The 22,918-nt window shown below is 38.3% G+C and overlaps 2 long non-coding RNA genes across 6 annotated transcripts; both read right to left on the bottom strand.

Moving 5' to 3' along the window:
- Positions 1-13,953: 13,953 nt before the first annotated feature.
- On the bottom strand, positions 13,954-22,013 carry LOC130013038 (uncharacterized). Its single transcript, XR_008788319.1, has 2 exons — positions 21,657-22,013; positions 13,954-14,092 (listed from the first exon to the last, which is right to left on the bottom strand). It is a non-coding gene; the product is annotated as an uncharacterized LOC130013038 (long non-coding RNA).
- LOC126814292 (uncharacterized) lies at positions 15,244-19,905 on the bottom strand. 5 transcript variants are annotated; one of them, XR_007677479.2, is made up of 4 exons: positions 19,751-19,905; positions 18,091-18,243; positions 16,342-16,423; positions 15,244-15,354 (listed from the first exon to the last, which is right to left on the bottom strand). It is a non-coding gene; the product is annotated as an uncharacterized LOC126814292 (long non-coding RNA). The 5 variants fall into 5 exon arrangements; XR_007677483.2 differs by lacking the exon at positions 19,751-19,905 and adding an exon at positions 19,674-19,736; XR_007677484.2 differs by lacking the exon at positions 19,751-19,905 and adding an exon at positions 19,684-19,703.
- Positions 22,014-22,918: the final 905 nt, after the last annotated feature.

The following is a 22,918-nucleotide window of genomic DNA, read 5'->3' as shown; positions in this document are numbered from 1 at the left end:
AAAATATAGTCTGTTGGAATTACATAAACAGATGGAATAGGTATTATAGACTCTCCCAATAATTCGAGCATCGACCTCTAGGATAAACCACTCACTGTGTCATACCTAAACCAATCTATATTACGGTTATCCTAAAACATCTGTGTAGCGGTGGGTGGCAGAATGGTCTAACATGTGCGCTTTACATCACAAGGTCTGTCGTGTCATTGAGTCGAGTGGTGTGGTTTCCATTCCCACTTTGTACCTGACACGGAGTAGTGATGTCCTCCGTCCGATTTCTCCCTACGACTAAAGAACCTAACGCACAGGCGAATTATTGAGACAAATTGAATCATTACGTTTGTCCAGAAATGACATAGTTTGTGTCGAGTGAACCATAAACTTTCCGGGTCCTCCGAATTATTCCTACGGCTAAAGACACCCCCCCCCCCACACACACACACCTCTCTCACTCTCTCTCTCTCTCTAAAAGAGGACTGCTCCTTTCAATGAATTAAAAAGCAATAAAAGCCTCGGTTAAAAAAATTAAAAATATAACCCAATATACATTCAAGTTGTGTTGTAGTTTTTATTGCTCCCTTAACATACAGACAATGATAGGTTATTGACATCGACTATTCTAGGCTAGAGTTATGTCTGGTTTTAATCTTCCCCTAATCGTGTTGTATGGTTATTGTAATTGTTTGACGAGAAAAAGAAGGTGTATTGATTGTTCCCAATCGCTAAATGCTACTCAAGGGGTTATAAGATCATCCATATTTCCAGAGACGTATCTCGGACCTATACACACGTGTTTCTCTCGGTCTTGTCAAACATGGACTTTCGCAGTTTAGACTTTTAACAGCTATTTTCGGTTTCTGGTATGCTCCAAATACTTTTATTAACATGGGGAAAACAAGATGAAAAATTCCGACAAACTTTGTCGGGCAATACAGGGATCAAATGTTGGACCTATAGTGGGTCAGCGCCCAGTGACTAAACCGCCGTGGGTCCAAAATTGGCAAACGCAATTCCGTTGCATAGGATCAATAGTAAATTGTCACGGGCAGAAGTGCTCACATGTACTAATCTATCCAAAGTTCTGCAAAAATCACTAGACCAAGTATCGAAATTTCTAATTTATATTTTTACCAGGATAAGATGTTTTCTACAGTTTTTACCCTGTAGCGAAGAAAAGCAAGTATGTACAAAAAAGTGCATAGCAGGATATTGCAGACAAACTAATTGCCTGACAAACGATGGTATCAAAACGGCTACGATGTAAACGATACTGTTTGAAGACGAACAATATTTTCGCCGTTTTTAATACCTTAAATCATCGTCCAAAGTTTTAGGGAAGATCCCAGATTGTACCTTGGAGAGATTTGATTGAAAGGGAAGAATAGACACACTCCTCAAAAGCTCAAGTATCAGAAGTCAATCCAACAATGGCCAGAGAGGGATTTCTCGGGCCATGGCTTCAGGAATATGCTAATCGTCACATGTATTTTTCGGACAATTTCTATTTTTTGTACGGTTTTATCCACGATAAATGCAAGTCATAAATTGTTTAACATTTAATTAAGAACAAACAATCGAAATCAACAGTAGATAATCCCCGTGCTTGTATTCAATATGATTAAGAAAAAGCCCATCAAAATATTTAAGCGAAGATTATATCCTAAACTCTGAAGATGGAATGATATTGCCGAAATGAAATATATTTTACATTTTCTTAAATCTAATTATGTTGCACAAAATCAAATCAAATGTAATGGGATTTAACATCCTACACAAAGTACATTATTATAATCCTTGACATGATATTTAATGGCGGTAAATTATTTGGTGTATGTACAGATACAGTCTTGAATTGGGTCGATTTGATTAGTGATTAGACAAAATAAATATACGATTAAATTTGCGTTACGTAACAGAAGAGACACTCAGTTTGTTTACAAGATTTAATTTATTTTGTTTGGCTTTATAGATGTGTAGATTGGACTACAAAACTGTCACGATCAGCCCCCCCCCACCCCCCACCCCCCAAAAAAAAACCCGCTCCACAATGCCCACCGCCCCACAGAAGACAACCTAGAGACCACAGTTGTACAGATAAAATTAACGACAGACAGTGACAAGGTACTAGTTGCCGATCGATCGCGACTCGCAACACGGATGGGCCGCTGACGGGGATAAATCCTCCCGAACACACGAAGCGTCGCCTGCCCCAAGAGCTAGATTTGGCTGTTGGCCCGGGCTAATCCAGCCGTTTGCCTGTAGGTGATTTCGCGATGTCTTGAACTCCCTCTTCAAAGTTCAATTGTTCGCTATCGGGCTCGTGCAGTGGATCTTACCACGCACTTGGAGTAGCAATCCGAAGCAACTCGAACCGCATGTACAGGCTGCATCGGACAAAAGACCTCTGAGAGCAGAAATGTCTCTCACGACTTTTCTGACGGTCAGACGCCTGGCGAGACGGAACATAAGCAACAATTACAAAAGCCGATGACGAATCGGCTTTGTGGGGAATTGTCACTTTCACGGATCTACCTGAGGCATTGACAGTTGCACTCTCCCCTCCTCTCGGCCGACGATGAGCCTTGCGATATCTAATCCGGGTTGCATAGGTATCGACCAGGCCATGCTGAAAAACTTGTACATGTCTCCGCCGGGTAGGTGGCCCGGGGAATACCATGCTTGTTCGTCTATTTCTCCTATCTCTATGGACATAAATATTTTAAATGAAACGGATACCAACTTCACAAAGCAGACCAACACATCAAACAGAATTACAGAGACAAAGAAGTTTAGTGATTTTAAAGATACTTTGTTTCAAATATTTTGAGTACAAAAAATATTTACCTCCACTTGGTGGTGGTGGTGGTGGTGGTGGTGGTGGTGAATCTCCAGGTGGTGGTGGATTCCCAGTTGGTGGTGGACCTTCTGGGCCTCCTCGGCCTCCTCGGCCTCCCGGACCTCCTGGTCCTCCTGATGGTGGTTCCTGTGGCATGGATATTACCCCACAAACATAAACACACAACAACACGATAGTTAACATCTTCAACGACATGATCAACAGATATCTTTCACTAGAAATCTAGAAACGTATGAATTGGTCACTGACTGTGGTTTGTTTTATAATCCCGGAGGAGACTGTGGGCTTAGTTGACACTCCGGTTTATTGAGTATTAGATCGAATTTTATATTTTTCTCATTCTATTTTGGTCCGTTATCTGACACAATATCAATCGAGAGTTAAATCTCAAAATAGTTGAACTTATATGATATATGGAGAATGTGATTATAAGTTGCTGTACTACTGCATCTGTTACAACATGGTGATTTCTTTTTTAAAAAACTAATACACGGCAATAACACGGGTCTACAGAATGCACAACAAGGTCGTTCTCATCTATCCCAAAAGTTAAAAGATAGCCACACAAGGCGTGGAAATACGCACACGCAGTAGCATTGGATGTTGGGCAAATTTAATAACTTCGGAACGGAAGGTCGCATAACACTTTGTATCATGACCCGAGTGCTTCCCACCAAATTTGAAAGACATCCGTTATTGCTAGGGTTCATCCTCACATGTCCCAATGCTTCCCACCAAATTTTAAAAGATTCCGTTAAACACTTTGGCTCTATCGCTTAAAAACCATAACCTACATCTAGATTTTCTGCAAATTAGGGATAACTCAGGAACGAAAAGTCATGGAACGCTAAATATCGATAGTGGTCACCCACCCCATGACCCCAATGACCAAATCCGAAAAGCATTAGTTAAAAACTACAGCCCATATCGCGTTCACAATGTTTTTGGTAAACTCCGGAACGAAACGTCGCGGAACGCCAAAAATTAATATCATAAGGCCTGTTATTGTTTCTTCAATTGCCTCAGACACATAAATATGGAGGTGTGAAATTTATATAAAATTTTATATTACACTCAATTCAATATATTTTTAAATACTGAACGGAATTAAACCATTTTGGACCAATATTCTTGTCTTTCACAATTTTGTGATTTTGGCAAGGGATTTTTATTGCGATAAAATGACGCAATGCATACTATTTAAAAAAAACGATTAAAAATTTAAAGATTTTCTGCACTTCGTAAGATTTAAAATATAATCAAGGGTGTTGTACAAGACTGCATGCAGTTGACAAATAGACGAGTATGCGACTTTTTGCTTTTAACATTGGTTGTACAATAAGAACTATACAGTAATGCCACAATGTCAGAAGTTAAATAACAATGGCATAGGCGTAGGAGCCTTTGATGGATATAATAGGATTAAATGTCGATAAATTCTTTAGAATGCTGCAATATTACAGATCAACTATATTCTATTGTGTGACTTGTTTTTATATCAGCCTAAATAAACTGCACTGAGAGTTCCAAAATCAGTCAAAATTACATTTGAATTTTTATTGTATTAATGATGTATTATGCCTATTACAGGTCTTTGCTAATATATAGCCTATAATCTACGTGATGTGGAGATTTAAAAAGACTGTTGTTATTATTCAATCAAATTATGAATCTTCACGAAGAATAGACTAACATTATATTACTTTAACGCTATCATAAACATAAAAATGGGTGCGTGAAATTAATATAAACCCATGTAAATTTTAAATTACCATGACATAAGTTGGAAGTTGTCGACTTTTTAAAAAAAAAATTAAAATAGATGTACTTACATCGTGTATACTACGTATTTAACTTTTATTCTGAAAAGTTGTGGCTTTAACGTTATAGATTCAACCACTTTTTTTTTTTTAAATTAATTGAAATTATAACTTTTTTTAGTTTCGTTTTGTTTTATATACTAAATAAAATGTAAAATATATTCGACGGATATGTTATACTCAGTGCGTTTAAAAATAGATCATTGGACGAGGTTGTGGTGTATTTGAAAAGCTGCATTTACCATTGGCGGTTTAGGTTCTGCAGGAAGAGCGGGGCAGTAATGACACAATGTCAGATGTCCATTAAAATCTCAAATACGCAAATTAAAGCAAAGGAAAACCATAAACAAACTTGCTGGTGCATGTATATTTAGTTGCCTGGCAGTACTAGTTTTGGTTACTATGATGAATAATAACACACGTTATTTGACACGTTACTATTATTGACATGTTTTAATTAAAGTTTACACATATATTAAAATTCAATGTATGTTTTTCATATGAATAGAAATTTTATTTGAAAGAAATGCCAGACGTTACGTGAAATAAGTTAACGTCGACAAAAAATAATACCGTTATGAAAATAATAAGATTGGATATTGATCAAATTTCTTGAAATTGTTGTAATTATATTCATAGATTAACTTCTTCGAGAAAATTCACTTTTATAGCAATTAAAAATTGAACAGCGTTGTGGTTCAGTTAGATAAATTTAGCCAAATTACATGTTTTCTTGTTTTAAAAAAAAGGGTATTGAAGTTGTATTAGTAATAGACTAGCTTATAGTGGGTTCTGTTGCTGCAGATTTATCGCCCTTTTGAAGTAAAGTTGTCGATACCTTAACGCATGCCAATCGAGTAACCTTTAGACAATTAGCTACAGATCATAACATCAGCAAAACATCAGTCGAATGGAACGAATATATTCGGTTTTTCCGGTTACCTCCCACCGCTAAAGACCCCATATGTTAGTCCCAACATAGCCTAGTTGGTGCCGAGTGGACCTCGGTTTAAAAATAAAAAATAATCCAACACCATAAGGATTTGTAGTAGTTTCTATTATGAATGTTTTAATCCACACAACACTTCCTGTTTAGCCTGCAATATCACCCCCCCCCCCCTGTTTAGCCTGCAATATCACCCCCCCCCCCCCTAAGAGTAGGACGTTAAACCCATTTCATTTCATTTCACCCCCCCCCCCCCCACACACACACTCCATCTGAAAAGAAAGATAATTGGCTGATATATGTCTATTTTAACGATTCCATAACATCAGATAAGAAGCTGTGTAGATAATATTTTATCCACAGTTTCACGTTGCAAGAAACGACATGGTATGGGCCACTGCCATCTATTTTGGGGACCCGCTTTTTTAGAATGCACAACAAGGTCGTTACCATCTATATCCCCAAAAAAAAAAAAAAAATTGGGGTTCTTCAAAAAAGACTATTGTTATTATCTAATTAACCGTATCTGGGTATTAAAAAACATGATGAAGATTGGACTGGCCTGTCAGAAGAAGATAACATAAGTCACATAAAAATGGAGGTGCAAAAATAATGCACCAATGTAAAGTTTAAATGACAATAATATAAGAATTGATCAATTTGAATAATTTTGGACCCAATTTTTAAAAAAAGAGAAAGCTTTTAATTGAGGATGTTCCTAAAACTGGACTGATACCTTTTTCTGGTGATAATATCTTCTAGACCGACCATAAACCTTGGCCGACATTTCTATTGCGGCAACTGCATAGGTTAAAATCCCTTAAATTAAAAAACATTTTTCCCCTGATAAAGGTCTGTAAATAAAGCACCCGGACACGTTGGAAATTAAGCGATGAAAGTAACGATTCGTCAATTGCATTTTTCGCCAAAATGTTAATTTATCACGCCTTTTATTCACGCTAGTACTCAGAATAATTATTTACCATTAAATTAAGAAAACAATATCAAAATAACAACGCAAGATATAATCGGATTTAAAACAGGCCTACCAATTCTGTTTGTCTACAACAAAATGGAAGCGTGCTGATTACATTGCGAGAAGCATACGTTGAAAACCTTGTGAGAGGGTACAAATTTGAATAACATTCAAGTTTTCCTTTATGATAATAAGCTACAATTGATACAAAGCTGCAGTTTGGACGTATTTCTACGCTATATTAAACATACGTTATGTAAGAGCTAAATCTGCCTATTGCAGGTCTTTCTTAAGGCCTGAAATGTTATCTAAATCATTAATCAGACATTAATTAACTTATCCAGACCATAATCAACTCTTGATGCCATCGCTAGCCTAGGATATTTACAGGATTTAATTCAAAAATGGATAATCAAGACTATGTTTTTTTCGTACCGACTTTAGTAATGATGATCGAGGCTAGACCTAAAATTCAATCGCTAAATTATCGGTTCAGAGTGGATCAATTTGACTGAATTTTTTAGCAAATTCCCTTTACATTATCTAGCTTTTAACTATAATAGTGAGAACTTCCAGCTCTTTATCTAATCTCCCATAATCTTTCTTGAATTTACTTACTGACGTTATGTAGCGTGAAACCAAAATTGAAAGAATTATGTACACGAAATGCTACGCATGTCGGTAAAAATGTTACATATCGACTCTGTATCTAATCTCCCATAATGTATCTTTAATTAAAGACATGCCAGGCGTCGCGTGAATCATTTAAACTCGATACAAATAATTCCTTTGATGGATATAATAGGACTAAATGTCGATAAATTCTTCAGAAAGCTGCAATATTACCGATTAACTTCTTTGCCAGCATAAAGAAAATATTGAACAACACTATCATCTAATACACTATATATAGAGCATGGGGTGAAATGAAATTGCTTTAACGTCCTACTGTATAGGTCAGTTGTAAATGGAATGAAATGGGGTTTAACGTTCTACTGTTCTGCTCCTATACTGGGCTAATGAAGACGGGCATACGCCATATAGTGTGCTATGAGGGAAATTTTGCCCGGGCAGCGGCACTATCGCCTATTCTTATATCGAATTCCAACTGCCAAGGGATTTTTTACGTGCATTCCAATGTATACATCGGACCTCGGTTTTTCGTCTCATCCGAAGGACTAGACAACTGTCCTTGTCAGGCCCTCAGTTCTGCACCACTGACAAGGGGAAACCACGTCGGAAAATCCAGATGAACTTTCTCGGCCAATGCAGGGATCGAATACCCGACCACCAGGCTAGCGAGCCAGCGTCTTAACCACTCAGCCACCGTGGCTCAATAGGTCAGTTGTATGTTATTTTAACTACCAAGATAAAGGAAGCATCTTTTAGGCAGTGGTATGAACTGCCGTGATATTTATGGGTTACTGCACCCGGACTAAAGAAATTAGGACGGGCATAGGGTTCTTTTACGTGCACGCCAATGTGTACACGATACCTTGACTTAATGTTCCGTCCAAATGACTAGATGCTGTTCCTTGCTAGTTCCTCCGTCCTGACACCCTCCTGGGTCGAACCCAGTGCCTTAGCACCGAGCCACCGCGACTAAATTTGCAGTGGTGGGTCTTACCGTCCAGATTTGGGCGAACTTACTTCTTTGATCGATTTTGTATGATTCACGTGACGACTGGCCACCAAGCTATCGTGCGATCCTCACTCGCCCCGCAGCCGGTAACTGTCAACTGTTCTAATGTACCTACCATTACTCCTCGAATTCGCAGGAAGACATTGAAACCCAAAATAAGTCGCGACTACATGGCAACTGGGTGACCTCATTTGGGAACCCCGGATCCTTTACCGATTAAAGGACTCTTAATCTTCATAAATGTCTTCCATTTGAAATAGCAAATGTGTCTTTAAAAGAAGCGGCGCAGTGTTCCCTTTTCGTTTCATCTTAACCGGGTTAATGACCACTGGTATGAGGAAAATATTCCAACATGTTTTTGTTTTTTTTTGGGGGGGGGGGGCGTTTCAACCTAATACATTATATGAATGTGTTTATAGTCAAATACAGACTTAAGATCTGACACAAGCAACACTTGTCTTGCCCAAAACATATATTGGCCCCAAATATTACCCAAATCGGTCGATTCCAATTAAAAGACACACCACATTCCCTCTGATAACGCCAGCAATATCACTAATACTGAGTTAGAGATTTAGCTCCCTTAAAATATAGTCTGTTGGAATTACATAAACAGATGGAATAGGTATTATAGACTCTCCCAATAATTCGAGCATCGACCTCTAGGATAAACCACTCACTGTGTCATACCTAAACCAATCTATATTACGGTTATCCTAAAACATCTGTGTAGCGGTGGGTGGCAGAATGGTCTAACATGTGCGCTTTACATCACAAGGTCTGTCGTGTCATTGAGTCGAGTGGTGTGGTTTCCATTCCCACTTTGTACCTGACACGGAGTAGTGATGTCCTCCGTCCGATTTCTCCCTACGACTAAAGAACCTAACGCACAGGCGAATTATTGAGACAAATTGAATCATTACGTTTGTCCAGAAATGACATAGTTTGTGTCGAGTGAACCATAAACTTTCCGGGTCCTCCGAATTATTCCTACGGCTAAAGACACCCCCCCCCCCCACCACACACACACACACACCTCTCTCACTCTTTCTCACTCTCTCTCTAAAAAAGGACTGCTCCTTTCAATGAATTAAAAAGCAATAAAAGCCTCGGTTAAAAAAATTAAAAATATAACCCAATATACATTCAAGTTGTGTTGTAGTTTTTATTGCTCCCTTAACATACAGACAATGATAGGTTATTGACATCGACTATTATACGCTAGAGTTATGTCTGGTTTTAATCCGTACAACACGCCTGTTAGCCTGCAATATCACCTCCCATCTGAAAAGAACGAATATTCAATTGGCTTATATGTCTATTTTAATGATTCCACAACATCATATAAACCGTGAAGATAATATTGTGTCCACAGTTTTAAAAAGTCGGTTCTTAAATATATTCGAATCTTCCCCTAATCGTGTTGTATGGTTATTGTAATTGTTTGACGAGAAAAAGGTGTATTGATTGTTCCCAATCGCTAAATGCTACTCAAGGGGTTATAAGATCATCCATATTTCCAGAGACGTATCTCGAACCTATACACACGTGTTTCTCTCGGTCTTGTCAAACATGGACTTTCGCAGTTTAGACTTTTAACAGCTATTTTCGGTTTCTGGTATGCCCCAAATACTTTTATTAACATGGGGAAAACATGCTGAAAAATTCCGACAAACTTTGTCGGGCAATACAGGGATCAAATGTTGGACCTATAGTGGGTCAGCGCCCAGTGACTAAACCGACGTGGGTCCAAAATTGGCAAACGAAATTCCGTTGCATAGGATCAATAGTAAATTGTCACGGGCAGAAGTGCTCACATGTACTAATCTATCCAAAGTTCTGCAAAAATCACTAGACCAAGTATCGAAATTTCTAATTTATATTTTTACCAGGATAAGATGTTTTCTACAGTTTTTACGCCTGTAGCGAAGAAAAGCAAGTATGTACAAAAAAGTGCATAGCAGGATATTGCAGACAAACTAATTGCCTGACAAACGATGGTATCAAAACGTCTACGATGTAAACGATACTGTTTGAAGACGAACAATATTTTCGCCGTTTTTAATACCTTAAATCATCGTCCAAAGTTTTAGGGAAGATCCCAGATTGTACCTTGGAGAGATTTGATTGAAAGGGAAGAATAGACACACTCCTCAAAAGCTCAAGTATCAGAAGTCAATCCAACAATGGCCAGAGAGGGATTTCTCGGGTCATGGCTTCAGGAATATGCTAATCGTCACATGTATTTTTCGGACAATTTCTATTTTTTGTACAGTTTTATCCACGATGAACTCAAGTCATAAATTGTTTAACATTTAATTAAGAACAAACAATCGAAATCAACAGTATTCAATATGATTAAGAAAAAGCCCATCAAAATATTTAAGCGAAGATTATATCCTAAACTCTGAAGATGGAATGATATTGCCGAAATGAAATATATTTTACATTTTCTTAAATCTAATTATGTTGCACAAAATCAAATCAAATGTAATGGGATTTAACATCCTACACAAAGTACATTATTATAATCCTTGACATGATATTTAATGGCGGTAAATTATTTGGTGTATGTACAGATACAGTCTTGAATTGGGTTGATTTGATTAGTGATTAGACAAAATAAATATACGATTAAATTTGCGTTACATAACAGAAGAGACACTCAGTTTGTTTACAAGATTTAATTTATTTTGTTTGGCTTTATAGATGTGTAGATTGGACTACAAAACTGTCACGATCAGCCCCCTCCCCCCCCCCAAAAAAAAAACCCCGCTCCACAATGCCCACCGCCCCACAGAAGACAACCTAGAGACCACAGTTGTACAGATAAAATTAACGACAGACAGTGACAAGGTACTAGTTGCCGATCGATCGCGACTCGCAACACGGATGGGCCGCTGACGGGGATAAATCCTCCCGAACACACGAAGAGTCGCCTGCCCCAAGAGCTAGATTTGGCTGTTGGCACGGGCTAATCCAGTAGACGTGGTACAAGGGTTAATCAGCGAACTGGATGTATGAGATGTGTTGTTGACGTTTGGGAAAGTAGGACGAGGGGAAATGTGTAGGGAGTGAAGTGCTGTAAAGGGATAGTTAGATGTATTATGAATGGGCTAATCCAGCCGTTTGCCTGTAGGTGATTTCGCGATGTCTTGAACTCCCTCTTCAAAGTTCAATTGTTCGCTATCGGGCTCGTGCAGTGGATCTTACCACGCACTTGGAGTAGCAATCCGAAGCAACTCGAACCGCATGTACAGGCTGCATCGGACAAAAGACCTCTGAGAGCAGACATGCCATCGCTAGCCTAGGATATTTACAGGATTTAATTCAAAAATGGATAATCAAGACTATGTTTTTTTCGTACCGACTTTAGTAATGATGATCGAGGCTAGACCTAAAATTCAATCGCTAAATTATCGGTTCAGAGTGGATCAATTTGACTGAATTTTTTAGCAAATTCCCTTTACATTATCTAGCTTTTAACTATAATAGTGAGAACTTCCAGCTCTTTATCTAATCTCCCATAATCTTTATTGAATTTACTTACTGACGTTATGTAGCGTGAAACCAAAATTGAAAGAATTATGTACACGAAATGCTACGCATGTCGGTAAAAATGTTACATATCGACTCTGTATCTAATCTCCCATAATGTATCTTTAATTAAAGACATGCCAGGCGTCGCGTGAATCATTTAAACTCGATACAAATAATTCCTTTGATGGATATAATAGGACTAAATGTCGATAAATTCTTCAGAAAGCTGCAATATTACCGATTAACTTCTTTGCCAGCATAAAGAAAATATTGAACAACACTATCATCTAATACACTATATATAGAGCATGGGGTGAAATGAAATTGCTTTAACGTCCTACTGTATAGGTCAGTTGTAAATGGAATGAAATGGGGTTTAACGTTCTACTGTTCTGCTCCTATACTGGGCTAATGAAGACGGGCATACGCCATATAGTGTGCTATGAGGGAAATTTTGCCCGGGCAGCGGCACTATCGCCTATTCTTATATCGAATTCCAACTGCCAAGGGATTTTTTACGTGCATTCCAATGTATACATCGGACCTCGGTTTTTCGTCTCATCCGAAGGACTAGACAACTGTCCTTGTCAGGCCCTCAGTTCTGCACCACTGACAAGGGGAAACCACGTCGGAAAATCCAGATGAACTTTCTCGGCCAATGCAGGGATCGAATACCCGACCACCAGGCTAGCGAGCCAGCGTCTTAACCACTCAGCCACCGTGGCTCAATAGGTCAGTCGTATGTTATTTTAACTACCAAGATAAAGGAAGCATCTTTTAGGCAGTGGTATGAACTGCCATGATATTTATGGGTTACTGCACCCGGACTAAAGAAATTAGGACGGGCATAGGGTTCTTTTACGTGCACGCCAATGTGTACACGATACCTTGACTTAATGTTCCGTCCAAATGACTAGATGCTGTTCCTTGCTAGTTCCTCCGTCCTGACACCCTCCTGGGTCGAACCCAGTGCCTTAGCACCGAGCCACCGCGACTAAATTTGCAGTGGTGGGTCTTACCGTCCAGATTTGGGCGAACTTACTTCTTTGATCGATTTTGTATGATTCACGTGACGACTGGCCACCAAGCTATCGTGCGATCCTCACTCGCCCCGCAGCCGGTAACTGTCAACTGTTCTAATGTACCTACCATTACTCCTCGAATTCGCAGGAAGACATTGAAACCCAAAATAAGTCGCGACTACATGGCAACTGGGTGACCTCATTTGGGAACCCCGGATCCTTTACCGATTAAAGGACTCTTAATCTTCATAAATGTCTTCCATTTGAAATAGCAAATGTGTCTTTAAAAGAAGCGGCGCAGTGTTCCCTTTTCGTTTCATCTTAACCGGGTTAATGACCACTGGTATGAGGAAAATATTCCAACATGTTTTTGTTTTTTTTGGGGGGGGGCGTTTCAACCTAATACATTATATGAATGTGTTTATAGTCAAATACAGACTTAAGATCTGACACAAGCAACACTTGTCTTGCCCAAAACATATATTGGCCCCAAATATTACCCAAATCGGTCGATTCCAATTAAAAGACACACCACATTCCCTCTGATAACGCCAGCAATATCACTAATACTGAGTTAGAGATTTAGCTCCCTTAAAATATAGTCTGTTGGAATTACATAAACAGATGGAATAGGTATTATAGACTCTCCCAATAATTCGAGCATCGACCTCTAGGATAAACCACTCACTGTGTCATACCTAAACCAATCTATATTACGGTTATCCTAAAACATCTGTGTAGCGGTGGGTGGCAGAATGGTCTAACATGTGCGCTTTACATCACAAGGTCTGTCGTGTCATTGAGTCGAGTGGTGTGGTTTCCATTCCCACTTTGTACCTGACACGGAGTAGTGATGTCCTCCGTCCGATTTCTCCCTACGACTAAAGAACCTAACGCACAGGCGAATTATTGAGACAAATTGAATCATTACGTTTGTCCAGAAATGACATAGTTTGTGTCGAGTGAACCATAAACTTTCCGGGTCCTCCGAATTATTCCTACGGCTAAAGACACCCCCCCCCACCACACACACACACACACCTCTCTCACTCTTTCTCACTCTCTCTCTAAAAAAGGACTGCTCCTTTCAATGAATTAAAAAGCAATAAAAGCCTCGGTTAAAAAAATTAAAAATATAACCCAATATACATTCAAGTTGTGTTGTAGTTTTTATTGCTCCCTTAACATACAGACAATGATAGGTTATTGACATCGACTATTATACGCTAGAGTTATGTCTGGTTTTAATCCGTACAACACGCCTGTTAGCCTGCAATATCACCTCCCATCTGAAAAGAACGAATATTCAATTGGCTTATATGTCTATTTTAATGATTCCACAACATCATATAAACCGTGAAGATAATATTGTGTCCACAGTTTTAAAAAGTCGGTTCTTAAATATATTCGAATCTTCCCCTAATCGTGTTGTATGGTTATTGTAATTGTTTGACGAGAAAAAGGTGTATTGATTGTTCCCAATCGCTAAATGCTACTCAAGGGGTTATAAGATCATCCATATTTCCAGAGACGTATCTCGAACCTATACACACGTGTTTCTCTCGGTCTTGTCAAACATGGACTTTCGCAGTTTAGACTTTTAACAGCTATTTTCGGTTTCTGGTATGCCCCAAATACTTTTATTAACATGGGGAAAACATGCTGAAAAATTCCGACAAACTTTGTCGGGCAATACAGGGATCAAATGTTGGACCTATAGTGGGTCAGCGCCCAGTGACTAAACCGACGTGGGTCCAAAATTGGCAAACGAAATTCCGTTGCATAGGATCAATAGTAAATTGTCACGGGCAGAAGTGCTCACATGTACTAATCTATCCAAAGTTCTGCAAAAATCACTAGACCAAGTATCGAAATTTCTAATTTATATTTTTACCAGGATAAGATGTTTTCTACAGTTTTTACGCCTGTAGCGAAGAAAAGCAAGTATGTACAAAAAAGTGCATAGCAGGATATTGCAGACAAACTAATTCTACTCTCAGCCGAGCGCCCGAAGGGCGCGAAGGATGAGAGAAATTATATGAATATATAGCCCGAGGGCTTGAGGATTAATATTGCATATTCCCGGTTATCCAGCCAGAATATGCTTGAACACTCATGTTTAAAGAAAAACCAAAAAACTCATGAACCCTGACCTGTATCACGTGGCCGTAGTTGATGTCAGTCCGTGCAAACTCTGGTAAGTGTCTTTTTAAAGTCAAGCATGTTGTCAACCAAAAAATTATATGAACATATAACCTGGGAGGGACTTAGGGAGGGAAGATTAATCCTCAAGCCCTCGGGCTATATATTCATATAATTTCTCTCATCCTTCGCGCCCTTCGGGCGCTCGGCTGAGAGTAGAATTATATTCCATCTATGCCCTCTGGGCATTTCGGATTAATATTGCATAATTTAAAGAGGTTGACAACAACAAATGGAAAACATGTTTACATTTTATTTAACACAATATCTGAAAAAGAAGGCAAAATATCTCTTTTATAATAAGCAGCAAAAGTCTTCTCCGACTTCCAGTCTGCTGTCTTCAATATTTCTGAAATAGAGAGTCCTGCTAAATTAGCGGCAGATGATGAAGCACCTCTTACAGAGTGTGGTTTAAATATATCTGTATTAATACCAGATGAAATCAAAGCTTCTTTAATCCATCCGGCTATAGTAGCAGCACAAACTGCTTTTTTGTGGAAAAAAGAAATAAATAAATTCTGTGATTTACGCTTACTCTGGGTAGCTGAAATATATGTGCGTAGTGTATAACAAGGGCAAATAGATAATTTCTTATAATTATTAATGTTGACAGTATATAGCGGTTGAGATGGGCGTGATGTCTTCAAGACACCCGATGCCGACAGACACATAGCTGTTCCAGAATCTTTCACAGAATCTAAAGAGAAAGATGCTAGCGTTTGACATCGTTGAGCAGTTGACAAAGACAATAGAGAAACTGCTTTAATCGTAAGCATACGTAAAGATAATGTATCCAACGGATACAATGAACTTAGATAATGCAACAAGATGGATACATCCCATGTTGCCAAATAACGAGGTTTAGGTGGTTTATGGACAAAAACACCTTTCATGAACCGAGTAAATAAAGGGTGGTCCCTCAAGTGAGAATTCCCAAGAGTAAGCAATGTCTGGACAATGCTAGAGCGAGTTGCATTTATGACACTATATGAAAAATTTGATTTGTGCAAAAACCCAAGAAAATTCAACAAATTTTCTATAGATGGAAATAAGGGATTGACTTTCCCTTGCACACACCAAAGATTCCATCTATTCCAAGCCAATTGATATTGCTTGTTTGTTTTTGGTCGCCATGAATTAAGGATGAGTTCTGCAGACTCTTTTGAAATGCCTCGACTCTGAATGTTTGCCCTGATACAAGACAAACGGTCAACCTGAGGGAATTGCCTTTCAAGGGGTGCAACGCACCGCTGTGGACCAACCTCAACAGATCTCTCCGTTTGGGCAAAAGAAGTGGGTAATCCACTAAAAGACTTAACAGCAAAGGATACCATACCTGGGTTGACCATGCTGGAACAACCATTATAGCCATTGCTACCTTGTCCAAAACTAGCTTGTTGAGTATTCGAGGTATAAGACTGAAAGGAGCAAAAATATATGGATAATAATTATTCCAAGAAATAGTGAAAGCATCACAAGCTAAACAATATGGATCTGGGTACCAAGAAACATAAGATTCAATCTGATAATTTAATGAGGATGCAAATAAATCTATATCTGGTGTACCAAAATAATTACAAATCTTATTGAATGTATTCTCATGGAGCATCCACTCTGTGGAGTTTGAAAAATTTCTTGATAAGAAGTCAGCCTCTAAATTAAATTTACCCTGAATGTGCTTAGCAGATAAGTATATACTCTTCTTATAACACCATAACCAAATAGATTTAGACAATTCATGTAATGAATCAATTGCACCTCCCATATTGTTGATATAAGCAATAGCAACAGAATTGTCAGATTGAATACATATATGGATATCACGAAATTTTGAACAAAGATTTTTTAAAGCTTTGAAAACTGCTAATAGCTCTAAAAAATTTATATGATTTGCTTGTTCGCATGGGAGCCATACGGAATTTGTTTGGAAATTCCTAAAATGAGCTCCCCATCCCATTTCAGACGCATCAGTGGTTAAAATCTCATCCACTGGAGGGGGTTGAATATGATTACCATTGAACAAATAGGCTTCATGAATCCACCAATGAAGCTCATCGATCATCTTAAAATCTAGAACCGCAATAGCATCATAGTTAAGACCAGATTGTGAAAGCAGTCTTGTTTTACCTTTATCTAAATAATGGATATAAAGTGGAGCAGGCTGGATTGCAGTTCTACTAAATGAGCAAAGGCCTATGAATGAAGCTAAATCTCGTATAGTAAAAACAGAAGCTAATAAATTCCTAGCTAATAATACAATCTTATCTAATTTATCAGGAGTCATAAAAACATTATAATATTCTGTGTTGATAATAAAACCAAGAAAAACCAATTCTTTCGAAGGTTTTAAGTGTGATTTCTCCAGATTAACTACAAAACCAAGATTATGAAACAAATCAATAGCTTTATATGTGTTAGAATTTGACTCTTCAATGGTTGTAGATGAAAAAAGTGAATCATCTATAAAATAAAAGCATATAATTGACTGCTTCCTTAAAAATGAGAAAATAGGCTTAAGGACTTTTGTGAACACCCGAGGCGCTGACGAAATTCCAAACGGTAAGCATGTGAAATGATAAATGACATCATGCCAAACAAAGCATAAATATTTCCTATCACTAGGATTAATTCCAATAGAAAAATAAGCATCACAAAGGTCTATCGAGGTTAAAAAACTATTCTTTGTAATAGACTTCAGAGCAACAGCCAAAGTTTCCTGCTTAAAGTGTTCATAAGATACAAAATTGTTTAACTTTTTTAGATTGATTACGGGCCTTAATGACCCATTCTTTTTAGGTACTAAAAATAAATTAGAAATAAATTGATCCGGAAAAGGATTGGTTGGTTCAATTGCACCTTTGTCAAGAAGTTTTGCAACCTCCTGATCAATAATATCAACCTCTGTCACTGAAAGACAAGGCGAATTGGGCCAAGACCACTGGACAGGTAATGAATTAAACTCAATTGTATATCCATTACTAATTGTATCGATAATCCAACTATCAGTTGTGAGATACTGCCAATTATGAGAAAATTTAGATAATTGTCCCGCTATAAACTTCTTGTTGCCCAAATTCTTACTTACACAATCTATTGGTTCTTTGTATAACGGCCTCTGGCTCTGCCTCGTGTGCTGTAATACCTGCCCCTGTACTGTAAATTCTGGTAACCTCCCCTCCGATCTGGAGGTTGATACCTCCTCTGGCCTCCACCTAAAAAAGGCTTTTTATACCATGACCTGCCATATGAATAATTATTAGATCTTTTATTATTATAGTTCGAGTTCATTGGAGTATATAATTTGGCAGATTGGTCTATTTCTTTAATCCTGGTGGCAATGTCTGGACCAAATAGAGTACCTGAGATAGGTCGAGAAGAAGAACAAAGAGGATGGTATCTCTTACTGAGAAAGGGTTTCATAAGATGTCTACGTCTCAACGAAATCTCATTCAAAGAGTTTCCCAAAATCACGACTGAGTCGATCACTGCAATTTTACTATTTTGATCGATAGTTCGATCTTTGGACGCCAAGATTGTAAGAAGGGGGGCTATACCAATACTAATTAATTTTTGAACATCTTGAAGCGATAAATCCTGAGATTGAGCCGTCTTCGGCAAAATGTTCCAAATGTCTCCATCAACTAGTGGTGGAACCAAACATTTACAGTTCTCAGGAATTGAATATTTGGATGTCATTTTTCCAATCTCCACCTTCTTAGTGGTGGCAACAGAAACCAATTTAACAAGACTATCTGATACTGGATTACCAAAAGTATCATCCCCTTGAAATATCTTAGGGATATCAAAATCATCCTCAAGAACATCAGGTGTTTCCTCTTGAAACTCATCATACATTTCTTGAGGATCAACCAGATCGATTACCGGTTCATTGTAAAAATTTTCATATTCATGATTTTTATTGTTAGAATAAATATCGTTAGAACTAACATTTTGTTCTATATTTCTATAATCATTGACGTGATGGCCTAGATCAGCATTAGTAGGCTTGTGTAACTGTTTATCAACTATAGATGTCAATAAAGCTATTTGATTCTTTAAATCAACAAGTTCGTTTCTGTTTATTTGTTCGTTCGATAATTTTACGTGACCACCGCTCGTGGTATCCTCGAAAGTGGCCCTATTACTATTACTATTAGTATTCGTTACAGCGGCCGAATGAGCAAAATCATCGGCAAATTCAGAACCATGGTTCAGTGCTGCAGAAGTGACCGTGCAAGTAGGTTTTGCACCCGTTCGAGCAAAGTTTAATTGTTTCTTACATGGAGCAGTAATTTTCTCCGAACTTTTCCTTTTTCCAATTTTTCGGCCATGTTTGTTTACCTGAGAAGTTTTAACTTCCGGTTTCGAATTTTTTGCTTTGTCGCAATAAAGATCAGCGAATTTGGTTGTATCACCTTGATTGTTATTAATCAAAATATTTTCAGCAATACTTAAATCTTGGGCTGTAAAGCCAGTAAAATCCTGATCGGGAGATTCACTCATATTATTATTTCGTTGAACCAACGAAACGACAGTTTGTATTTTGTTTGTTGCTAAAAATAGCAATAAACCATGAGAGTCGAATCAGCGATACGACTCGGAATATAAATAGATAATATGAGCTACAATAAAATAGTAGATATGAATTATAAAACTTATAGTACTAACTGAGGATCACCTCAAGAAGTGGAAGAGAGTATTCAAGCTCTATCCTAGTCTAGATCATAACAGAAAAAGACACTTACCAGAGTTTGCACGGACTGACATCAACTACGGCCACGTGATACAGGTCAGGGTTCATGAGTTTTTTGGTTTTTCTTTAAACATGAGTGTTCAAGCATATTCTGGCTGGATAACCGGGAATATGCAATATTAATCCGAAATGCCCAGAGGGCATAGATGGAATATAATTGCCTGACAAACGATGGTATCAAAACGTCTACGATGTAAACGATACTGTTTGAAGACGAACAATATTTTCGCCGTTTTTAATACCTTAAATCATCGTCCAAAGTTTTAGGGAAGATCCCAGATTGTACCTTGGAGAGATTTGATTGAAAGGGAAGAATAGACACACTCCTCAAAAGCTCAAGTATCAGAAGTCAATCCAACAATGGCCAGAGAGGGATTTCTCGGGTCATGGCTTCAGGAATATGCTAATCGTCACATGTATTTTTCGGACAATTTCTATTTTTTGTACAGTTTTATCCACGATGAACTCAAGTCATAAATTGTTTAACATTTAATTAAGAACAAACAATCGAAATCAACAGTATTCAATATGATTAAGAAAAAGCCCATCAAAATATTTAAGCGAAGATTATATCCTAAACTCTGAAGATGGAATGATATTGCCGAAATGAAATATATTTTACATTTTCTTAAATCTAATTATGTTGCACAAAATCAAATCAAATGTAATGGGATTTAACATCCTACACAAAGTACATTATTATAATCCTTGACATGATATTTAATGGCGGTAAATTATTTGGTGTATGTACAGATACAGTCTTGAATTGGGTTGATTTGATTAGTGATTAGACAAAATAAATATACGATTAAATTTGCGTTACATAACAGAAGAGACACTCAGTTTGTTTACAAGATTTAATTTATTTTGTTTGGCTTTATAGATGTGTAGATTGGACTACAAAACTGTCACGATCAGCCCCCTCCCCCCCCCCCCCCAAAAAAAAACCCCGCTCCACAATGCCCACCGCCCCACAGAAGACAACCTAGAGACCACAGTTGTACAGATAAAATTAACGACAGACAGTGACAAGGTACTAGTTGCCGATCGATCGCGACTCGCAACACGGATGGGCCGCTGACGGGGATAAATCCTCCCGAACACACGAAGAGTCGCCTGCCCCAAGAGCTAGATTTGGCTGTTGGCACGGGCTAATCCAGTAGACGTGGTACAAGGGTTAATCAGCGAACTGGATGTATGAGATGTGTTGTTGACGTTTGGGAAAGTAGGACGAGGGGAAATGTGTAGGGAGTGAAGTGCTGTAAAGGGATAGTTAGATGTATTATGAATGGGCTAATCCAGCCGTTTGCCTGTAGGTGATTTCGCGATGTCTTGAACTCCCTCTTCAAAGTTCAATTGTTCGCTATCGGGCTCGTGCAGTGGATCTTACCACGCACTTGGAGTAGCAATCCGAAGCAACTCGAACCGCATGTACAGGCTGCATCGGACAAAAGACCTCTGAGAGCAGACATGTCTCTCACGACTTTTCTGACGGTCAGACGCCTGGCGAGACGGAACATAAGCAACAATTACAAAAGCCGATGACGAATCGGCTTTGTGGGGAATTGTCACTTTCACGGATCTACCTGAGGCATTGACAGTTGCACTCTCCCCTCCTCTCGGCCGACGATGAGCCTTGCGATATCTAATCCGGGTTGCATAGGTATCGACCAGGCCATGCTGAAAAACTTGTACATGTCTCCGCCGGGTAGGTGGCCCGGGGAATACCATGCTTGTTCGTCTATTTCTCCTATCTCTATGGACATAAATATTTTAAATGAAACGGATACCAACTTCATAAAGCAGACCAACACATCAAACAGAATTACAGAGACAAAGAAGTTTAGTGATTTTAAAGATACTTTGTTTCAAATATTTTGAGTACAAAAAATATTTACCTCCACTTGGTGGTGGTGGTGGTGAATCTCCAGGTGGTGGTGGATTCCCAGTTGGTGGTGGACCTCCTGGGCCTCCTGGGCCTCCCGGACCTCCTGGTCCTCCTGATGGTGGTTCCTGTGGCATGGATATTACCCCACAAACATAAACACACAACAACACGATAGTTAACATCTTCAACGACATGATCAACGGATATCTTTCACAAGAAATCTAGAAACGTCTGAATTGGTCACTGACTGTGGTTTCTTTTATAATCCCGGAGGAGACGTGGGCTTAGTTGACACGTCGGTTTATTGAGTATTAGATCGAATTTTATATTTTTCTCATTCTATTTTGGTCCGTTATCTGACACAATATCAATCGAGAGTTAAATCTCAAAATAGTTGAACTTATATGATATATGGAGAATGTGATTATAGGTTGCTGTACTACTGCATCTGTTACAACATGGTGATTTCTTTTTTTTAAAACTAATACACGGCAATAACACGGGTCTACAGAATGCACAACAAGGTCGTTCTCATCTATCCCAAAAGTTAAAAGATAGCCACACAAGGCGTGGAAATACGCACACGCAGTAGCATTGGATGTTGGGCAAATTTGATAACTTCGGAACGGAAGGTCGCATAACACTTTGTATCATGACCCGAGTGCTTCCCACCAAATTTGAAAGACATCCGTTATTGCTAGGGTTCATCCTCACATGTCCCAATGCTTCCCACCAAATTTTAAAAGATTCCGTTAAACACTTTGGCTCTATCGCTTAAAAACCATAACCTACATCTAGATTTTCTGCAAATTAGGGATAACTCAGGAACGAAAAGTCATGGAACGCTAAATATCGATAGTGTTCACCCAGCCCATGACCCCAATGACCAAATCCGAAAAGCATTAGTTAAAAACTACAGCCCATATCGCGTTCACAATGTTTTTGGTAAACTCCGGAACGAAACGTCGCGGAACGCCAAAAATTAATATCATAAGGCCTGTTATTGTTTCTTCAATTGCCTCAGACACATAAATATGGAGGTGTGAAATTTATATAAAATTTTATATTACACTAAATTCAATATATTTTTAAATACTGAACGGAATTAAACCATTTTGGACCAATATTCTTGTCTTTCACAATTTTGTGATTTTGGCAAGGGATTTTTATTGCGATAAAATGACGCAATGCATACTATTTTAAAAAACGATTAAAAATTTAAAGATTTTCTGCACTTCGTAAGATTTAAAATATAATCAAGGGTGTTGTACA

The sequence above is a fragment of the Patella vulgata genome, chromosome 5, assembly GCF_932274485.2.
Source record: "Patella vulgata chromosome 5, xgPatVulg1.2, whole genome shotgun sequence".
Classification (NCBI taxonomy): Eukaryota; Metazoa; Mollusca; class Gastropoda; family Patellidae; genus Patella; species Patella vulgata.
The sequence above is the reverse complement of the archived record's forward strand: the minus strand, read 5'-3'. Positions and strand labels throughout refer to the sequence as shown.